At 39.6% G+C, this 18,658-nt stretch overlaps 1 long non-coding RNA gene across 1 annotated transcript in view; it reads left to right on the top strand.

The window, feature by feature from the left end:
* Positions 1 to 5,388: 5,388 nt before the first annotated feature.
* LOC148165102 (uncharacterized) overlaps positions 5,389 to 18,658 on the top strand; it is a 36,463-nt gene continuing 23,193 nt past the window's right edge. The window contains exons 1-2 of the long non-coding RNA XR_015769157.1: positions 5,389 to 5,763; positions 16,311 to 16,460. This is a non-coding gene — a long non-coding RNA (uncharacterized LOC148165102). The remainder of the gene's footprint in view (positions 5,764 to 16,310; positions 16,461 to 18,658) is intronic.

Below are 18,658 nucleotides of genomic sequence, written 5' to 3' on the forward strand. Positions count from 1 at the left end.
TACCGCACACTTTACTTCCTGTCTTGAGCATTTGAGTGTTACTAGGCAATCGTTAAAAAGTCACTGCATACCTTTGGAGTGGCACTGCCAGATCAAAAAGAAAAAAAAAATACCAGGTGAGCTGGGTTGAGAAGCTAGAAATCCCTTGGGAATAAAAGATACTGAATGTGGTGTGTGCGTCTGCATGGATGTGCATGTAGAAATGTAAATTATTAGTATTCATCCATACAGAGCATACAAAACTAATTTCTTTAAAATATGTGGTTGCCAGAGGCAGATAAAATTCATAATGTCTCAACCTTCCTATGAATACCCTACTTGTTTCAACTATAAGCAGTGAATCTATTTTTTTAAAGAAGGGGCAGGTTTACAAAACAGCAATAACAGTAGATTATACACAATCCCTTCTCCCCACCTGTAAATCCCTGGGCAAAAAAAAGGAGATAAACTGTGGCTCCCAAACCAAGTCATCTATAAGGAAAATGAATTAACTTTCTTAAGTATTGTAATTAGCAATAAAATTAAAAAAAATCAAAGCTCCCAGAATAAGTTTTTCTTTTTCTTTTTTTAAAAATATTTTATTTATTTATTTGAGATACAGAGAGGGAGGGCATGAGCAGTGAGGAGGAACAGAGGCAGAGGGAGAAACAGACTCCCCGCTGAGCAGGGAACCCGACGTGGGGCTCTATCCCAGGCCCCTGGGATTACAACCTGAGCCCAAGGCGGATGCCTAACGGACTGAGCCACCCAGGCACCCCTGGAATTAGTTTTTCTATCTAGATTTTATTCCTAGCATGAAATTCACATGCCGCGTTTGGAAGCTGGGTGAGGCGAGATTGTGTTTTCCAAATATGGGAGCACTAACCTAGCCCTTCCCATATGCTCTTCTAAAAGTGTGATGTTGGCACTCCTCCATCTAGAGGTAGCCTATTGGGCACCTGGGTGGCTCAGATGGTTAAGCGTCTGCCTTCAGCTCAGGTCATGATCCCAGGGTCCTGGGATTGAGCCCCGAGTTGGGCTCCCTGCTCAGCGGGGAACTTGTTTCTCCCTCTCCCTCTACCCCTCCCCCTGCTTGTGCTCTCTCTCTCTCTCTCTCTGTCAAATAAATAAATAAATAAATAAAATCTTAAAAAAAAAAAAAGGTGGCCTATTGAGGCGCCTGGGTGGCTCAGTCAGTTGGGCGTCTGCCTTCAGCTCAGGTCATGATCCCAGGGTCCTGGGATTGAGCCCCCCATCAGGCTCTCTGCTCAGTGGGGAGCCTGCCTCTCCTTTTCCCTCTGCCTGCTGCTCTGCCTACTTGTGCTCTCTCTCTCTGTCAAATAAATAAATAAAATCTTAAAAAGAAAAAGAAAAAAATGTGGTCTATTTCCTTGAATATGAGTAGGCCAGTGGCAGGGCAGAAAGGACTTTATCTGACTTCCAAATCTAAGTCATGCAAAGTGATACAGCTCCTGCTGGGATCCCTTCCTTGGGACTGTGTCTTCGGATCCCTGAACTGATATGTAAGAGCACCAGCTAGCAGAACCCACTGAGCTGGGGAGACCATGTGGGAAGCTCCATGGAGATAGTATCTCGAGAAGCCCAGCTGTTCTAGCTTCCAGCTGTTCAAGTTTTCCTCCCACCACCAGTCTCCAGATGGGAGAGAACTGGCCTTCAAGCCAGCCCTACCTGATGCTGAGTAGGGCAGAGACTGGCTGTCCTCATGGATCTCTGCCCAGATTGCAAAGTAGTGAGCAAAAGGAGAAGTGTTATGTTAAGCCACTAAGTTTTCCGGTGGTCTGTAATGCACCACGAGATAACAGAACATTAAAATTGAAGAAAATGTTGTCACAGTTAAGTATTAAATTAATATAACTGGGGCAGGGTTGGTTGACTAGCAAATTAATAAACTAATTTATAGCCTTAGTGTCTGAGTTAATTTAAAGCAGAAAACCACATTGTCTTGATAAGATACATGGAAGTGTTGGTCGATCAGGTTCCTAAGACTTCGGAGACCTAACTATGGTCTAATGTCCTGATTTCTTAATTATGATAATCAAGTGAACAAAATAAGGCAAAGGATGTAGGGGTCATTCAGTTGTCTATTTCTCATGATTCTTTGGGTCAGGAGTAGAGTTCAGTTGGACAGATCTTCTGCTCCATGTGACTAGGTAGGGGTAACTCATTCAGCTGTGTTCAGCTTGTGGCTGGGCTGGGCTAGAAAGTCCAAGGAGGCTTCCCTCAGTCTGCTGCCCTTCCACATGTCCTCTCTGTTCATGTGCTGTGGCTCATCACTCAGTAGTCAAGCCCAGCTTCTTTAAAGCATGGAGGCTGGCTTCCTAGAGCAGGAAGTAGAAGCTGCCAGACCTTTTAGGGCCTGGACTGGGAAGTCTCATAATGTTACTTCCCCTGCAAAATATTGGCTAAATGAAGTCACAAACCAAGTCAAGGGGTGGAAAGAGACTCCACTTGCGACGGATGTCGTGTCATGCACATCCATGGGTGAGGTGGGAGGAAATTGATGACCATTTTGGGGACAAATGGGAAAAGTAATTGTCTCTAAAGAGAGAGAGCAGTTCTAATCCTAGCTCTGCTACTCTAATTAGCTATGTGGTGTTGGCCAAGTCACCTATTAATATGCTTAACTGGTTTGCACACATGCCAGGTGAGAAGAATGAGCCATGAACTCCAAAAGTCCTGTCTAGTTCCAAAAGTTTGCTTCTCATCAGGGCAGAGCCTACGTTAAGCCTGGAAGGTGAGGGTGGGAGGGGAACACAACTAATGAATTCTCCAATTGTCCTCTCCTGGGCTATTGTTACCCTGTGTGTAACCTCAGCTGCGGACTGGGTAACTTGTGACATCTCCCTGATCAATCATCATATGAACTCTGCTTTTGAGAGATCATATGTTCCTGTTACAAGCTACCCTCCGCTTCCTCCGCCTCCTCTTTGTCAGCCTCATGGGATGGGAAATCAGTTTCCACAGCTGTTACTATCTTTTACAGGGAGCAGGAGACACTAGGGCTTCAAAGGGACTTGGGGTAGGGATCCTGGAACTAAGATTTGACAAAATAATCTAGCCAACTCTATGAACGTTGTGTTGAATCTGTTGCAAGATGAGACCCCTGAAACAAACTGAAACAGATTTTTTGGTGTGTTTTTAAAAGTCTTCAACCAGGGGGCTTAATAATTTTGAAATATACAATTTCTTCAGCAAGTATTCTAAAAAACTTCATTTTAGGAGGATTACAGGTTGCCACAAGGACACCCCCCCGAACTAAATCTGTGATCATTACTTGGTGAGGGGCAGTCCATATAAGATCCATGGTAGATGTACAAGGAGCTCCTTAAGGAGCTCAGCATTCAGTAAATTGTCTGGTGCCTTCCAATCTGTGGGCTGAAGTTAGACCCAGCATTTGAGCCCTTACAGGCTGTATCACCCCAGGAATTTCAGCAACAGCATCCAGATTCAGGCGGAGACCTGTGTACCTTACCCAGTTACTCCTTCCCCATAGTCTTTGATTTTCAACTTGGGGGGTAGGGTGGAGACACTAAAACAATATGCACTGAGATCTACTGGATCCCAGATTATCTTTCTTGTCCCAGATTATCTTTCTTGTACCAAACTATCAAACCCTCCTTGTGTCCTTCCAACTTTATTGCCAGAACTCGCAGGACTCCTCATATGAGGAAATGGTAATGTTTTTTTGGTCATCATAAACAATGTACAAATCTTCATGCCCAAGAATATCATTACTTAATAGCATAGAACAACCTGTTAGATCTGCCACCCAGTCTATTTTTTTTTTTTTTTTTTTTTGGTCTTCATTCTTTCTCTAAGCTCTACTTATCTCCCCTCACCAGAATTTTCTTATCCTCCTTAACACACGACACTGTCTCCCCACACACCCTGTTTCCAGCGCTTCCATTCCGCCAAAATTTCAACTCAGGCTATACAAATCCAAATGCAGGAAAGATATTCTTCCAAACATTATGAAGAAAGATGCCATTAAAAGCATTCGGCGAACAGTCAATGAGTTCTAAAATCTTAGGAGAGGGTGCCAAAGAGGAACCAGAACATTAAGATCTCAAATCAGTAAAGGTTTTTTTATTTGTTCAATTCTCATTGTTCCTTAATCCTTCTCCCTTTCTTACTACTGTCTGACAAAAATCTTCAGTGAAACTACTCACTCTAAGAGACGAGAGAAAGAGAAACAGGAGTAGCAATTCTGTTTTAATAAGAAAATGAAGTTTGGAGGTAGAATAGCAGATCTGGAGCTATCTCCCCATGGTATTTGCACCCAGGTAACAACCTAAAAATACTGTCCATGGGAATTCATAATCAAGCACAACTATATGCTGCCAAATATGACAAATGGGGGACATGTGTTTGGCTAAGTCCTGTATCAGCAATTTCCCATGTTACCATAGGCCATCATGACAGCTTCTAAGCAGTGTTAAAAACAACAAAAATACTTCGTGTTCTTAAGGGGCATGTGGCTTAATTGAGGGACCCCTGACATAAGAATATACACAACTGACATAGGTACCTATGTCGGGTTTCGAACACAGCAACGTGGTCTAGATATAGTCCTGTTTTTTCTTCATAAAACCATCCACGAGAAAGCTGCACGAGGATACCTGTAATTGAATTAAGTTAATGACAGAAGTCTAAGTGCCACTAAAGTTCGAAGTGGGCCCTGGACTAGCCTATAGAGAAGGCCACGGGCCAGGTGGGTGCCCTCGGATGAGATGATCTCTAGGAGCCGGCTCTTCCTCCTGGAAGATCACAGACCTGGCCCCTGGCAGTGCTCAAGAGATGGTCATTACTGCTCCATGTGCAGCTACTGAGAAGTAATTGATGTTCCTGACGTGACGGAGTTTGCGGGGGTTCGAGTGATTTAACCATAAAGTGGGAAAACCTGGAGCAGTTCTTTATGACTTCCCCCGAAAGGGCAGTGTGTGCAGCAGGTGATACCCATTTCCTTCCTTTTCCTGGGAAACGGCCCTTTCCCCATCGAGGTCTTCCCCGACACCCCCGTCTCCGCCTAGAGCCTGTGGCTTCAGCTGCCTCAACCGCGTTTCGACGACACATCCCCCCAGCCCCCCGACCTTGCACACGCGCATACACAGCACGCGGCAAAGCAGGCACAGCCGGCGCAGCGCGAAATGCACCCGCCAGCCCCGGGTTCCGCTCTCCCTCGAGGGGGCGGGGCACCGAGGGGCGTGGCAAACGCGAGGCCCTCTTTTGCCATTGGTGGCGGCGGGGCCACGTGGAGGCCCACGTGAGCAGTCGGCGCTCGGGCCCACGGGCCTTGGGTAGGGGCGCGCAGGCGCTCAGTTGGGTTGGGGCGAGGGCGGAGGTGGTAAAGGGGTGAAGGCGGAGGAGGGAGTGTGTGCGAACAGGCAACACATGCCTGGCGCGGTGCCTTGCAGCTGGTGGCGGGTGGGGCCGCCGGGCGGGCCGCCGCCTTCTCCTGTCGACGGAGGCTGCTGACGGGAAAACGATCCGGGTGGGGAGCGCCCCGGCCCAGGCACCTTTCCGCTGAAAGTCTGCGGGAGCCTAGGGCTGGGTAACCCAGGTAGAGACTCTGGGTCGTGTTACAAACGGACGTTGAGGATCGCAAAGATCAGCCTTCTAGCCCTCTCTCTGCCTATTACGGGCCCTGTGACCAATGGCAAATCACTTTACCCGCGCCTCAGTTTCCCCACTCTTCTAGAGGGCTTGCGACCTGAGAGTGGCCAAGAAGAAAAGAAAGTTCACGTCACAAGCACTACCTGCCTAGTGAGTATTTAGAGCACCTAAGCCATGCCCTTGCCCTCAGGAAAACGGGCGCCTACTTCAGGCACTGAGCAAGATGAAAGTTCCACGGTGGTTTATGCCAGGGCCCTGGAGTGGGCCCTCCTAGTGGATTGGCCGCACTGCCTGTGTGAGCATGGGACTCAGTTTCCTTACCAGGGATAGAAGGTGCTTCAAAGGTAATGAAAAGGTAGCGTGGAGTGGTAAGCGTCGTCCTTGGCACATAGTGGTCTCCTAACTGTGACAAGCTTTAGGCAACGCAAAGGGCTTCTCTGTACAGTTGCTCATTTCAAAGCAGCTGGGATGTCTGGGGGGAATGCGAGTACAGTGTAGGAGCTGGGGTGCACACCCGCTGAACAGAGGTTGATTTTTATTCTCTAGACTAGCCAGAGGGAAGGAATGAGATTATTGATTAAACACATTCCCATTTGTCCCTGCCTTAGAAAAAAGCTTCTGCGTCTTAACTTTCTGAATCCCTAGTTGGTAGTGTTTTAGAACAGGTAAAGGAGAGATTTAGTTGATTTTTCTGAATTCACTCTGACATTTAGACCTGTTCTGATGACCAAGAAGGAAACTGGTTGATTTGTATGTGGGGGCAGTTAATAGTGTATTGTAACAATTCGGGATGAAATTGTCGGTACTTAACAGGAAAGCTGGCAAAAACATATTCTTCAACTGTTACTGTGGCCATGTTGAAAGCATGAAAAGTATTCTTGGGCTGTGTTGTATTACCTCTTTATTTTGGTCTCCATAATACCCCTGCCTCCATTGTTTCTAGGTGGTCCTTTAAAACTAATTTATTACTTTTGTATAGATGTGCATTTTGACCTTAATCTCACCTTTTCTTACCAGTAACCACTTTAAGATCCTGTTGCTACAAGAGTTCAGGAAAATCCATTTGTAATATTATTTAGAGAAGGATGACCGCACCCTGACTTTAGCAGAGTGTTGAGTAAATCAAGCTACTGTTCTTTCTGGAAAAAACCTGCAGCTGAAACTGGGATCAGGGATAAAGAAACCCAGCTGGATTTTGCCCAAGTGCCAGTGATAGTTTCTGTTTATGGTCTGTTTATCATACAGCATGCTTTGCCAGAATATGACTAGTTTTTTGGTAAGCCTACCATGACTACACATAGTATGTGATGCCTTGTGTCTAAAGGATGTGTAAATAGCTGATTGATCTTGACCTTTTAAGTGAATGGAAGATGTTTGCTAAAAGTTGGTAGCTTGTCCCCATATAGGTCTTTGTTGAAAAAAGTAGCCATTTGATTGATGTATCTAATCGAAAGCCTCTGAGAGATTCCAGGAACTTTTTCATTTATTTTCAATTTTTCATTTTAGTATTGTAAACACTTGTAGAGTTTAAATGCAGATGTTTCAGTTTCCTGAAATTGGCTTTAAAGAATTAGTTGTCCTTGGTCTCACTCACTATTTCAGTTCAACATACGTTATTTAACACAGTGTAGTAGCTGAGGAACTGCAACAATCATAATAGACATTTGTTGAGCATGTACTATTTATATTGACAATTTATATATATCATTTATGTCCATTATTTCACTTCACCATTTTGGACGCTGGGGAATAAAACAGTGTTTATTATATGTTCCTCCACCTCAGGAAATTTATGACCTGTTTTCTCTATTTTTTTTTTTTAAGATTTTATTTATTTATTTGACAGAGCACAAGCAGGGGGAGCAGCAGGCGGAGGGAGAGGGAGAAGAGCAGGGACCTGATGTGGGACTTGATCCCGGGGCCCTGGGATCATGACCTGAGCTGAAGGCAGACCACCGACTGCACCACCCAGGCGCCCTGTTTTTGTTTGTTTTTGTTTTTAAGAGAAAAGAATCTTCCTGGAAAGTTACGCCTTTCAATTGTGATAGAAATCCTGGATATTTATAGTGTTTCTTTGAGAGTACTCGTTTTCTTTAACATTTTTACTTTTTCTTTGTTTCAAATGAAATTAACTCAATCTTGCAATGTTAGTGTGGGTCTTAGCCACAACTGATTATTTTCTCACTTTATTAAAGGGATCAAGAATTTTAATTTGACACATAACAGGTATTTAAGAATTTGCTCATAAAATTGATATTGGACGATGAGGGTTTTATTTATTTTTTTTTAAAGATTTTATTTATTAGAGCATGCTCACACACAAAGAGACAGGAAGAAGCAGGTTCCTTGCTGAGCAGGGAGCCCATTGCAGGGCTCAACCCCAGGACCCCAAGATCATGACCCGAGCTGAAGGCAGATGCCTAACCGCCTGAACCACCCAGGCGCCCCTGGATGATGAGGGTTTTAAACAAGGGTTTTTGGGGCACCTGGGTGGCTCAGTCGTTAAGCATCTGCCTTCAGCTCAGGTCATGGTCCCAGGGTCCTGGGATAGAGCCCCGCATCGGGCTCCCTGCTCAGCCGGAAGCCTGCTTCTCCCTCTCCCTCTCCCCTGCTTGTGTTCCCTCTCTCACTGTGTCTCTCTCTGTCAAATAATAAAATCTTAAAAAACAAAACAAAACAAGGGTTTTTGACTTCAGAAAAGGAAAGGTAAATTTGTGTTCTGTTTCATTAAAATAAAACTAATAAATTCAAAAATGTAGGAAATTAGCACTGATGGATAAAAGTAAGCCATTAGACTTTGGGCACCATGGATCAGTTTATGATACATACATGTATACTTGTATATAATGATATATATGTGTATGCACCATTGTTTGATTTACAAAATGCTTTTACTTTTTCTCCTTTTATCCAGTTCTCCTATATTACTTTGATATAGGTGTTGCTTAATTCATGTGAGAAATGGAAAAAAAAAAGATGAAGGGAATTGCTCAACATTTTTTGAATCCAAGTTAAATATAAAGACATGGATACATTAAAAAGATAGAGGTAACATATACTATCCAAAACACTAATGAGAAAAGAGATGAGGTGGCTATACTACTACCAGACAAAGTAGATGTCAGAACAGGAAATATTGCTAGGAAAGATGAAGAGCATTGCATAGCGAATAAGGGGTCAATTCATCAAGAACACATAACAGTCATAAATGTGAAAACAACACAAAACTGAAAGGACCAAAAGGTGAAATAGACAAATATACAATTTCAGTTGGAGATGTCAATAGTCCTCCTTCAGTAACCCATAGAACTAGTAGACAGAAGGTGAATAGGGATGTAGAAAACCTAAACATCCCTACCAACCAACTTGATTAAATTGACTTTGAGAGGATATTCCATGCAACAACAGCAGAATACACATTCTTTTTCAAGTATATATGAAAAATTCACAAAGTTAGACATTCTGGACAATAAAATGAACCTCAACAAATTTAAAGAAGTGTAATTTCCCTGGTCACAAATGAATTAAATGAGAAATTAATAACAATATCTGGATAATTTCCAAATATTTGGAAATTAATAAACAACACACCTCTAAATAACCCATGAGTCAAAGACAAAGGCATAGGGAAATTGAAAATTATTTTGAATGGAAGGGCAAAATATATGGGACTAAGCTAAAGCAGTACTTAGAGGGAAATGCATAGCATTAAAAATACTTAGAAAAGAAACAAAAAATACCTGAAATCAATGATCTCAGCTTCCACCTTAAGAAACTAAAAAACAGAGGAGCAAATTAAGCCCCAAAGAAGCAGAAATTAGTAGGAAATAGTGTAGGGCAGAAATAAAGTTTGAAACAAAAATAGAGAAAGTCAGTAAAGCCAGGAACTGGTATTAGAAAGATAAAATTGACAAACCTCTAGTAGACTTGTCAGCAAAAAACAGAGAAGATACAAATGTTAATATTAAGAATGAAAAAGAGAACATCACTGTATGTTCTACAGAAATTAAAATGCTAATAGGGAATATTATGAGCAATTTATGTCAATAAATTTGATAACTTAGATGAAATGGACAAATTTCTTAAAAGACTACCAAACCTTACTTAAGTAATAGACAATCTGAAAACTTTCCCACAGGACAACTCTGATAGTTTCACTGGCCAGTTCTACAAGTATTTAAGGAAAAAATAATAGCAATTCTATACAAACTCTTCCAAAAATAGAAAAGGAAAGAACACTCTCCCACTAATTTTATGAGGCCAGTATTAACTCATACCCATTAGGATAGCTACTATAAAAAATAAATGAATAAAAATAAGTGTTGGTGAGGATGTGGTGAAATTGAAACTCTTGTGCACTGTTGATGGGAATATAGAATGATAGCTGCTATGGAAAATGGTATTGTAGTTACCCAAAAAATTAAAAATAGAGTTACCATATGACCCGGCAATTCCATTTCTGAGTTTACACCCGAAAGGATTGAAGCTACGGTCTTTTTTTTTTTTTTTAAGATATTTGTTTATTTATTTTTTAAAGATTTTTATTTATTTGACAAGAGAGACACAGTGAGAGAGGGAACACAAGCAGGGGGATTGGGAGAGGGAGAAGCAGGCTTCCCACTGACCAGGGAGCCCAATGCGGGGCTCGATCCCAGGACCCTGGGATCATGACCTGAGCCGAAGGCAGGTGCTTAATGACTGAGCCACCCAGCCGCTCCTGAAACTAGGGTCTTAAAGAGATATTGTGTACCTGTGTTCATAGCAGTATTATTCACAATAGCTAAAATGTAGAAGTACTCCAGAATGTACATCAACAAATAAAGGGATAAGCAGGATGTGGTATATACATACAGTGGAATATTATTCAGCCTTAAAAAGGAAGGAAATTCTCACATATGCTACGACATGGATAAACCTTTAGACATCGTGCTAAATGAAGTAAGATAGTCACAAAAATACAAATACCATATGATTCCATTTACATGAGATAGAGGAGTCAAACTCATAAAGACAGAAAATAGAATGTTGGTTTACAGGGGCTGAGGGAAGGGAGAATGGGGATTTATTGTTTAATGAGTACAAAGTTTTAGTTTTGTGAGATGAAAAGAGCTGTGGCGATAGATGGTGGTGATGGTTGCATACGTTTTGAATTTCTATAATGCCACTGAACTGTACACCTAAAAATGTCATGATGGTAAATTTTATGTTACATGTATTTTATCACAAAAATAATTGAGAAAAGATCCATTGTATAAAAAGAGTAAATATGTCTTGACCAAGTAGGGTTTATCACAAGATGCAAGGTTGGTTGGCTATTTGTAAATCAGTCAATGCAGTATACCGTATCAACAGACTGAAGAAGAAAAACCATATGATCATCTTAATAGATGCAAAAAAAAGCATTTTATTAACATCTATCATTAATTCCTGATAAAACTCTCAGAAAAGTAGGAATAAAAGTGAACTTCCTCTACCTGATAAAGGGCATGTATGACATACCGACAGCCATACTTAAAGCGAAAGACTGATTTTTATCCCCCTAAGATAGAACAAATCAAGGACTTTGGCTGTCACCACTCCTATTCAACATTCTTTTTCTGGAGATCCTAGCTAGTGCAATAAGGCAAGAAAAAAAAATAGGCATATAGATTGGAAAGGGAGAAATAAAATGCCTCTATTGGTAGACAGCATGATTGTCTATGTAGAAAATTCCAAAGAATTTACAAAACTACTGTATCTAGTAGGAAGTTTAGCAAGGTCACAAGATACAAGGTCAATATATGAAAATTAATCCTATTTTTCTAACAACATTTTGAACTTGAAAATTTTTAAAGTGCTATTTACAATAGCATCAAAACAATTCAAATACTTAGTGATAAATATAACAAAATATATGCAAGATTTGTACGCTGAAAACTACAAAACTGGTGACAGAAATCAAAGGAGATCTAAATTAGTGGAGAGATGGACTGTGTTCATGGATTGGAAGACTGAATATTGTCACAATGTCATTTCTTACCAAATTGCTGTATAGGTTCCTGTGAAATTACAATCACAGTGTTAGCAGTTTTCTTTGTGGAAATCAGGTTATTTTTATTTATTTATTTTTTAAGATTTATTTTAGAGAGAGTGTGTGTGTAAGCAGGGTGAGAGGCAAAAGGAGAAGGAGAGAGAGAATCCTCAAGCAGACTCCCTTCTGAGCTTGGAGCCCAATGAGGGGCTTGATCCCAGGACCTTGAGATCATGACCTGAGCCAAAATCAAGAGTTGGCCACTTAACTGACTGAGCCACCCAGGCGCCCCTGGGCTATTTTTAAAATTTATTTATTTTCTAGTGAAATATAGGTGACATAAAATGTTATATTAGTTTCAGGTGTACAGCATAATGATTCAACATTTATACACGTTAGGAAGTGCTTACCATGATAAGTATAGTTATATCTCTCATTATACAAAATTACAGTATTATTGACTGTATTCCCTATGCTGTACTTCACATCTCTGTTACTTATTTTGTAACTGGTAGTTGTTCATCTTAATCCCCCTCACCTATTTTCCTCATCCCTCTGCCTCCCTCCACTCTAGCAACCACAAGTTGGTTCTCTGTATTTGTGACTCTGTTTCTGTTTTGTTTGTTCGTTTGTTTTTTAGATTCCACATATAAGTGAAATCATGGTATTTGTCTTTGCCTGTCTCACTCATTTCACTTAGCGTAATACCCTCTAGATCCATCCATGTTTCTGCAAATGGCAAGATTTCATTCCTTTTTATGGCTGAATAATGTTCCACATACATACATACATACATACATACATACATACATACATACATTTTCTTTATCCATTCATCTATGGATGGACACTTGGGTTGCTTCCATATCTTGGCTATTGTAAATAATGCTGCAAGAAACATAGGGATGCATATATTTTTTCAAATCAATGTTTTCATTTTCTTTTGGTAAACCAGAAGTAGAATTACTGGATGATATGGCATTTCTACTTTTAATTTTTTGAGGAACTTTCATAGTCTTTTCCATGGTGGCTACACTAGTTTACATTCCCACCAACAGTACATGAGGGTTCCCTTTTCTCCACATCCTCACCAACACTTGTTATTTCTTTTTCATTCTAAGCCATTCTGACAGGTATGAGGTAATACCTCATTGTGGTTTTGGTTTGTATTTCCCTGATGATTATTGATGTCGAGCATCTTTTCATGTGTCTGTTGGCCCTGTATGTCTTCTTTGGAAAAATGTCTATTCAGATCTTTACATTTTTTTCATTGATTTGGATTTGTTTGTTTTGTGTTGAATTGTAGGAATTCTTTATGTATTTTGGATATTAGCCCCTTACCAGATACATCATTTTCAAATATCTTTTCCCATTCAGTAGGTTGCCCTTTCATTTTGATGATTATTTCCTTCACTGTACACAACTTTTTAGCTTGATGTAGTCACAATAGCTTATTTTTGCCTTGCCTGAGGAGGCAGATCCAAAAACATACTGCTCAGAGCATTGTCCAGGAATGTACTGCCTATGTTTTCTTTCGGGAGTTTTATGGTTTCAGGTCTCACATTTAGGTCTTTAATCCATTTTGAGTTATTTTTGCATGTAGTGTAGGAAAGTGGTCCAGTTTTGTTTTTTCCATGTAGCAGTCCAGGTTTTCCATCACCATTTATTGAGCTGAGTGTCTTTTTCCCATTGTGTATTCTTTCCTCCTTTGTTGTAGTTTAATTGGCCACATAAGCATGGGTTTATTTCTGGGTTCTCTGTTCCATTGATCTGTGAGTCTGTTTTTGTGCCAGTACCATATTGTTTTGATTACTATGACTTTGTAGTATAGTTTGAAATCTGGGAATGTGATACCTCCATCTTTGATCTTCTTTCTCAAGATTACTTTGGCTATTTGGGGTCTTTTGTGGTTCCATACAAATTTTAGGTTTATTCTAGTTATGTGAAAAATGTTACTGGTATTTTGATGGGGATTGCATGGAATCTTTGCTAAATCTTTATGAATTGCTTTGGGTAGTATGGACATTTTATTTTATTTTTTAAGATTTATTTATTACTTTAGAGAGTGAGCAAGAGAGCACAAGCAGGGAGAGAGTGGGGGAGAGAGAGAGAGAGAGAGAGAATCTCCAGCAGACCCCACACTGAGTGCAGAGCCCAATGCAGGGCTTGATCCCATGAACGTGAGATCATGACTTGAGCCAAAACCAAGAGTCAGATGCTTAACCAACTGAATCACCCAGGCACCCCTGGGTACTATAGACATTTTAACACTATTCTTTTAACCATAAGCATGGTATATCTTTTCTTTGTGTCATATTCAGTTTATTTTATCAGTATCTTATACTTTTCAGAGTATAAATCTTTTGCCTCCTTGGTTAAATTTATTTGTACATATTTTATTCTCTTTGATGTAATGGTAAATGGAATTGTTATCTTAATTATTCTTTTTCAAGTATGTTATTTGTATATAGAAACACAACAGATTTCTGTATGTTAATTTTGTATCCTGCAACTTTACTGAATTCATTGATTAGTTCTGATAGTTTTTGATGATGTTTTTAGGATTTTCTATATGTAGTATCATATCATCTGCAAATAGTGACAATTTTACTTCTTTACCGATTTGGATGCCTTTTATTCCTTTTACTTGTCTGATGCTATGGCTACAACTTCCAGTACAGTGTTGAATAAAATTGGTAAAAGTGGACATCCTTGTTCTGTTCCTGATATTAGAAGAAAAGCTTTGAGCTTTTTACCACTGAGTATGTTAGCTGTGGGTTTATCATTTATGGACTTCATTATGTTGAGGTATGTTCTCACTACACCCACTTTGTTGAGAGCTTTTATCATGAATTGATGTTGAATTTTGTCAGATGATTTTTCTGCATCTATCAAGATGATATCATTTTACCCTTTATTTTGTTAATGTGTTATACCATATTAATTGATTTGCAGATATTGAACCATCCTTGCATCCCTGGAATAAATCTTACTTGATTGTGGTGAAAGATCCTTTTAGTGCATTTTTGAATTCATTTGCTAATACTTTGTTGAGGAGTTTTACATCTGTGTTCATCAGGGATATTGGCCTGTAATTTTCTTTTTTGTAGGGTCTTTGGTTTTGTTATCAGTGTAATGCTAGCCTTGTAGAATGAATTTAGAAGCATTCCTTTCTCTTCAATTATTTGGAATAGTTGGAGAAGGATAGGTGTTAACTCTTTAAAATGTTTGGTAGAATTTACCTGTGAAGCCATCTTTTCCTGAACTTTTGTTTTTGGGGAGTTTTTTGATTATTGATTTAATTTCATTACTTTTTTAAAAAAAAGATTTTATTTATTTATTTGACAAAGTGCACAAACAGGGGGAGTGTCAGGCAGAGACCAAGGGAGAATCAGGCTCCCCATTGAGCAGAGAGCCTGACATGGGGCTTGATCCTGGGACCCTGGGATCATGACCTGAGCTGAAGGCAGAAGCTTAACTGACTGAGCCACCCGGGTGCCCCTAATTTCATTACTTTCTACTAATTTCTTTTCAGATTTTTTTTCTTCCTAATTCAGTCTTGGATTATTTCTAAGAATTTATCCATTTTTTTTTCTAGGTTGTAGAATTTGTTGGCATATAATTTTTGTAGTAGCCTCTTATAATCCTTTGTATTTACGTGGTTCAGTGGGCTATTTCTAACATTTATATAGAGAAGCAAAGAACTAACTACAGCCAAAACAATTTTGAAAGAGAAAAGCAAAGTTGGAAGACTCATGCTACCTGATTTCAAGACTTCCTATAGTTATAGTAATTAAGACTGTGTGATTTTTTTAAATCTATGGTAAAACATACACAGAACATGAGCTCTACCCTCAATAAATTTTTAAGTGTACAATACAGATTATTAACTGTAGGTATAGTGTATAGCAGCTCTCTAGAACTTTTCAATCTTGCATGACTGGAAGTTTATACTCGTTGTAATACTGACTCCTTGTTTCCACCTCTTCTCAGACTTACGTATACAATACAATAGTGTTGCATTTTGTGCTTTGATAGCTTTTGACTAGTTTAGAACCTCATATGAGTGGAATCATGCAATAATTGCCCATGACTGGCTTATTTCATTTAGCATAATGTCCTCAACTTCCATCTATTTTCTGGCATATGACAAGATTTCCTTCCTTTTTATGGCTGGATTATATTTCACTATTTGTATATACCGTGTTTTCTTTATCCATTTATCTGTCAACAGACATTTAGATTGTTTCTACCTCTTGGCTATTGTGAACAATGCTGTAGTAAATCTGGGAGCACAGATATCTCTTTGAGAACATGATTTTACTTCTTTTGGACTTTTTTCTTTTTAAAAGATTTTATTTATTTATTTGAGAGAGAGAGAGGAGCACAGAGGGAGAGGGAGAAGCAGACTCCCCTCTGAGCAGAGAGCCTGACGTGGGGCTCCATTCCAGGACCCTGAGATTATGACATGAACTGAAGGCAGGCACCCAATCAACTGAGCCACCTAGGTGCCCCCAATTCTTTTGGATTAATACCCAGAAATGGGATTGGTGTATCATATGGTCATTTTATATATATATATACACACACACACACACACACACACACATATATGTATATATATGTATATATATACACACACACACATATATATATATTTTAAGATTTTATTTATTTATTTTGACAGACACAGCAAGAGAGGGAACACAAGCACGGGGAGTGGGAGAGGGAGAAGCCGACTTCCCGCGGAGCAGGGAGCCCAATGTGGGGCTCGATTCCAGGACCCCGGAATCATGACCTGAGCCAACGGCAGATGCCTAATGACTGAGCCACCCAGGTGCCCCTATTTTATATATTTTTTGAGTAACCTTCATATTTTTCTTTATAGTGGCTGTACCATTTTACATTTCCATCAACAGTGCACAAGGGTGTCAGTTTCTCCACATTCTCTATACTTGTTACTTTCTGTTCATGATAATGGCCATCCTGACAGGTGTGAGGTGTTAGCTCATTGTGTTTTTGATTTGCATTTCCCTGATGTCTAATGATGTTGAGCATCTTTTCATATACTTACTGGCCATTTGTATGTCTTCTTTGGAAAAGTGTTCAAATTTCTTGCCCATTTTTAATCAAATTATTTGTGTTTTTTTGCTTTTGAGTGGTAAGAGTTCCTTAAATATTTTGGATATTAATCCCTTATAAATTTGCAAAATATTTTCTCCCTTTTGATAGATTGATTTTTCACTCTGTTGATTGTTCTCTTTGCTGTACAGGTGCTTTTTAGTTTGTTGTAGTCCCAGCTTTTCTATTTTTGCATCTACTGCCTATCCTTTTGGTGTCACATTCAAGAAATCATTGCTAAGACCAGTGTCATGAAGCTTTTCCCTGTTTTTTTTTTCCCCCCTTTAGGGTTTTTCAGTTTCAGGTCTTACATTTAAGTTGTTAATCCATTTGAGAAGATTTTTGTATATGGTATAAGGTAAGAATTCAGTTTTATTCTTTTGCATGTGGATGTCCAGTTTTCTCAGCACCATTTGATGAAGAGACTATCCTTTCCCCATTGTGTATTCTGGATGCCCTTGTTGAAGGTCAGTTGACCATATACCAAGGCAGGGTGATCCTGGTGAAAGGATAGACACATAGGTCAATGGAACAGAATACAGAGTTCAGAAAAAGACATAAACATGGCCACAGGTGTCAAGATAACTCATTGGAGTGAAAGGTAGTCTTTTCACAAAATTGTGCTAAAATAATTGGATGTCCGTATTTTTAAAAAATGAACCCTGATCCATACTTCAAACACATACAAAAATTAACTCGAAATGTATCATAGACCAAAATGTAAAATCAAAACTATAACACTTCTAGAACTTCCTGTCCATATGGTAGCTACATGTGGCTATTTAAATTTAAATAATTAAAACTAAATACAATTTTAAAATTCAGCTCTTAGTTCTAGCCGTGTGGCAAGTCCCCAGTAGCTGTGTGTGGTTAGCTATAACCAGTGTAGAGGTTAGCTTGGACTGTAGCACATTCCCATCATCACAGAAAGCTCTCTTGTACACTGCTGTTCTGGAAGAAAACCTAGAAAATCTTTGGGATCTTAGACAAAGATTTCTTAGGACACAAAAAAAACATGAACCACAAAAGAAAAAAGTTGATAAATTGGGTTTTGTCAAAATTAAAAATTTTGGATGTTTGAAAAGCTGTGCTAAGGAAATAAAAAGACAAGCCATAGACCAGGGGGGGGAAAGTATTTGCAAAGCATGTATTTGATAAAGAAATGGCAACCAGAATATAAAAAACAAAACTTAAAATTCGGTAATAGTAAAATAAATAAAAAGGTGAGCAAAAAAATTGTACAGACACTCACCAAAGAAGAAATATGGATAGAATATTATTTAAATTTTCTAATCTTATGCAGGTATATATTGGCTTCCCCCACCCCCCCAACAAGGCTTATTGCCTGGGAAGTTTATGGTCCACTTTTGTTTTCTTTGAGTTTCACTGGGTCTTATTTACTTATTTTTTTTATAGGTGGGGAGGTGGAACAGAGGCAGAGGGAGAGAGAGAATCCCAAGCAGGCTCCATGCCCAGCAGAGCCCAAGCAGGGCTCGATCTCACGACCCAGAGATCATGACCTGAGCCGAAATCAAGAGCTGGTTGCTTAACTGACTGAGCCACCCAGGCACCCCTCACAAAAGTGCTAATGCTCAAAAGTAAAACTGAGGAAAATAAGATGTGTGTGTGTGTCTGAAAAAGCAAACACATCTCTTTATAGTTGTTTCTGGTTGTCCAAGAGTATCAGTAGTGAAGGTGAAAGGAAGCAATATACCATCTTAGGTAATCCTGTATAAGCTTTATCAGTTTTTACGATCATGTTAATGAACTGACTTTTCAGCCTGTTTGGACCATAAGAAAATGTGACCTTCCTAATTGTATTCAAATCAGTTAAGCTTGAAAACAGATGGGTGATTTGCTTTTCTTATCTTATACCTAAGCACTTGCCTAGACTGCTTAGGTGTATGTGGTAGG

Source organism: Eumetopias jubatus, unplaced genomic scaffold (genome assembly GCF_037043125.1).
Source record: "Eumetopias jubatus isolate StellerSeaLion01/CBP00866 unplaced genomic scaffold, mEumJub1_p1.0 scaffold_1, whole genome shotgun sequence".
Classification (NCBI taxonomy): domain Eukaryota; kingdom Metazoa; phylum Chordata; class Mammalia; order Carnivora; family Otariidae; genus Eumetopias; species Eumetopias jubatus.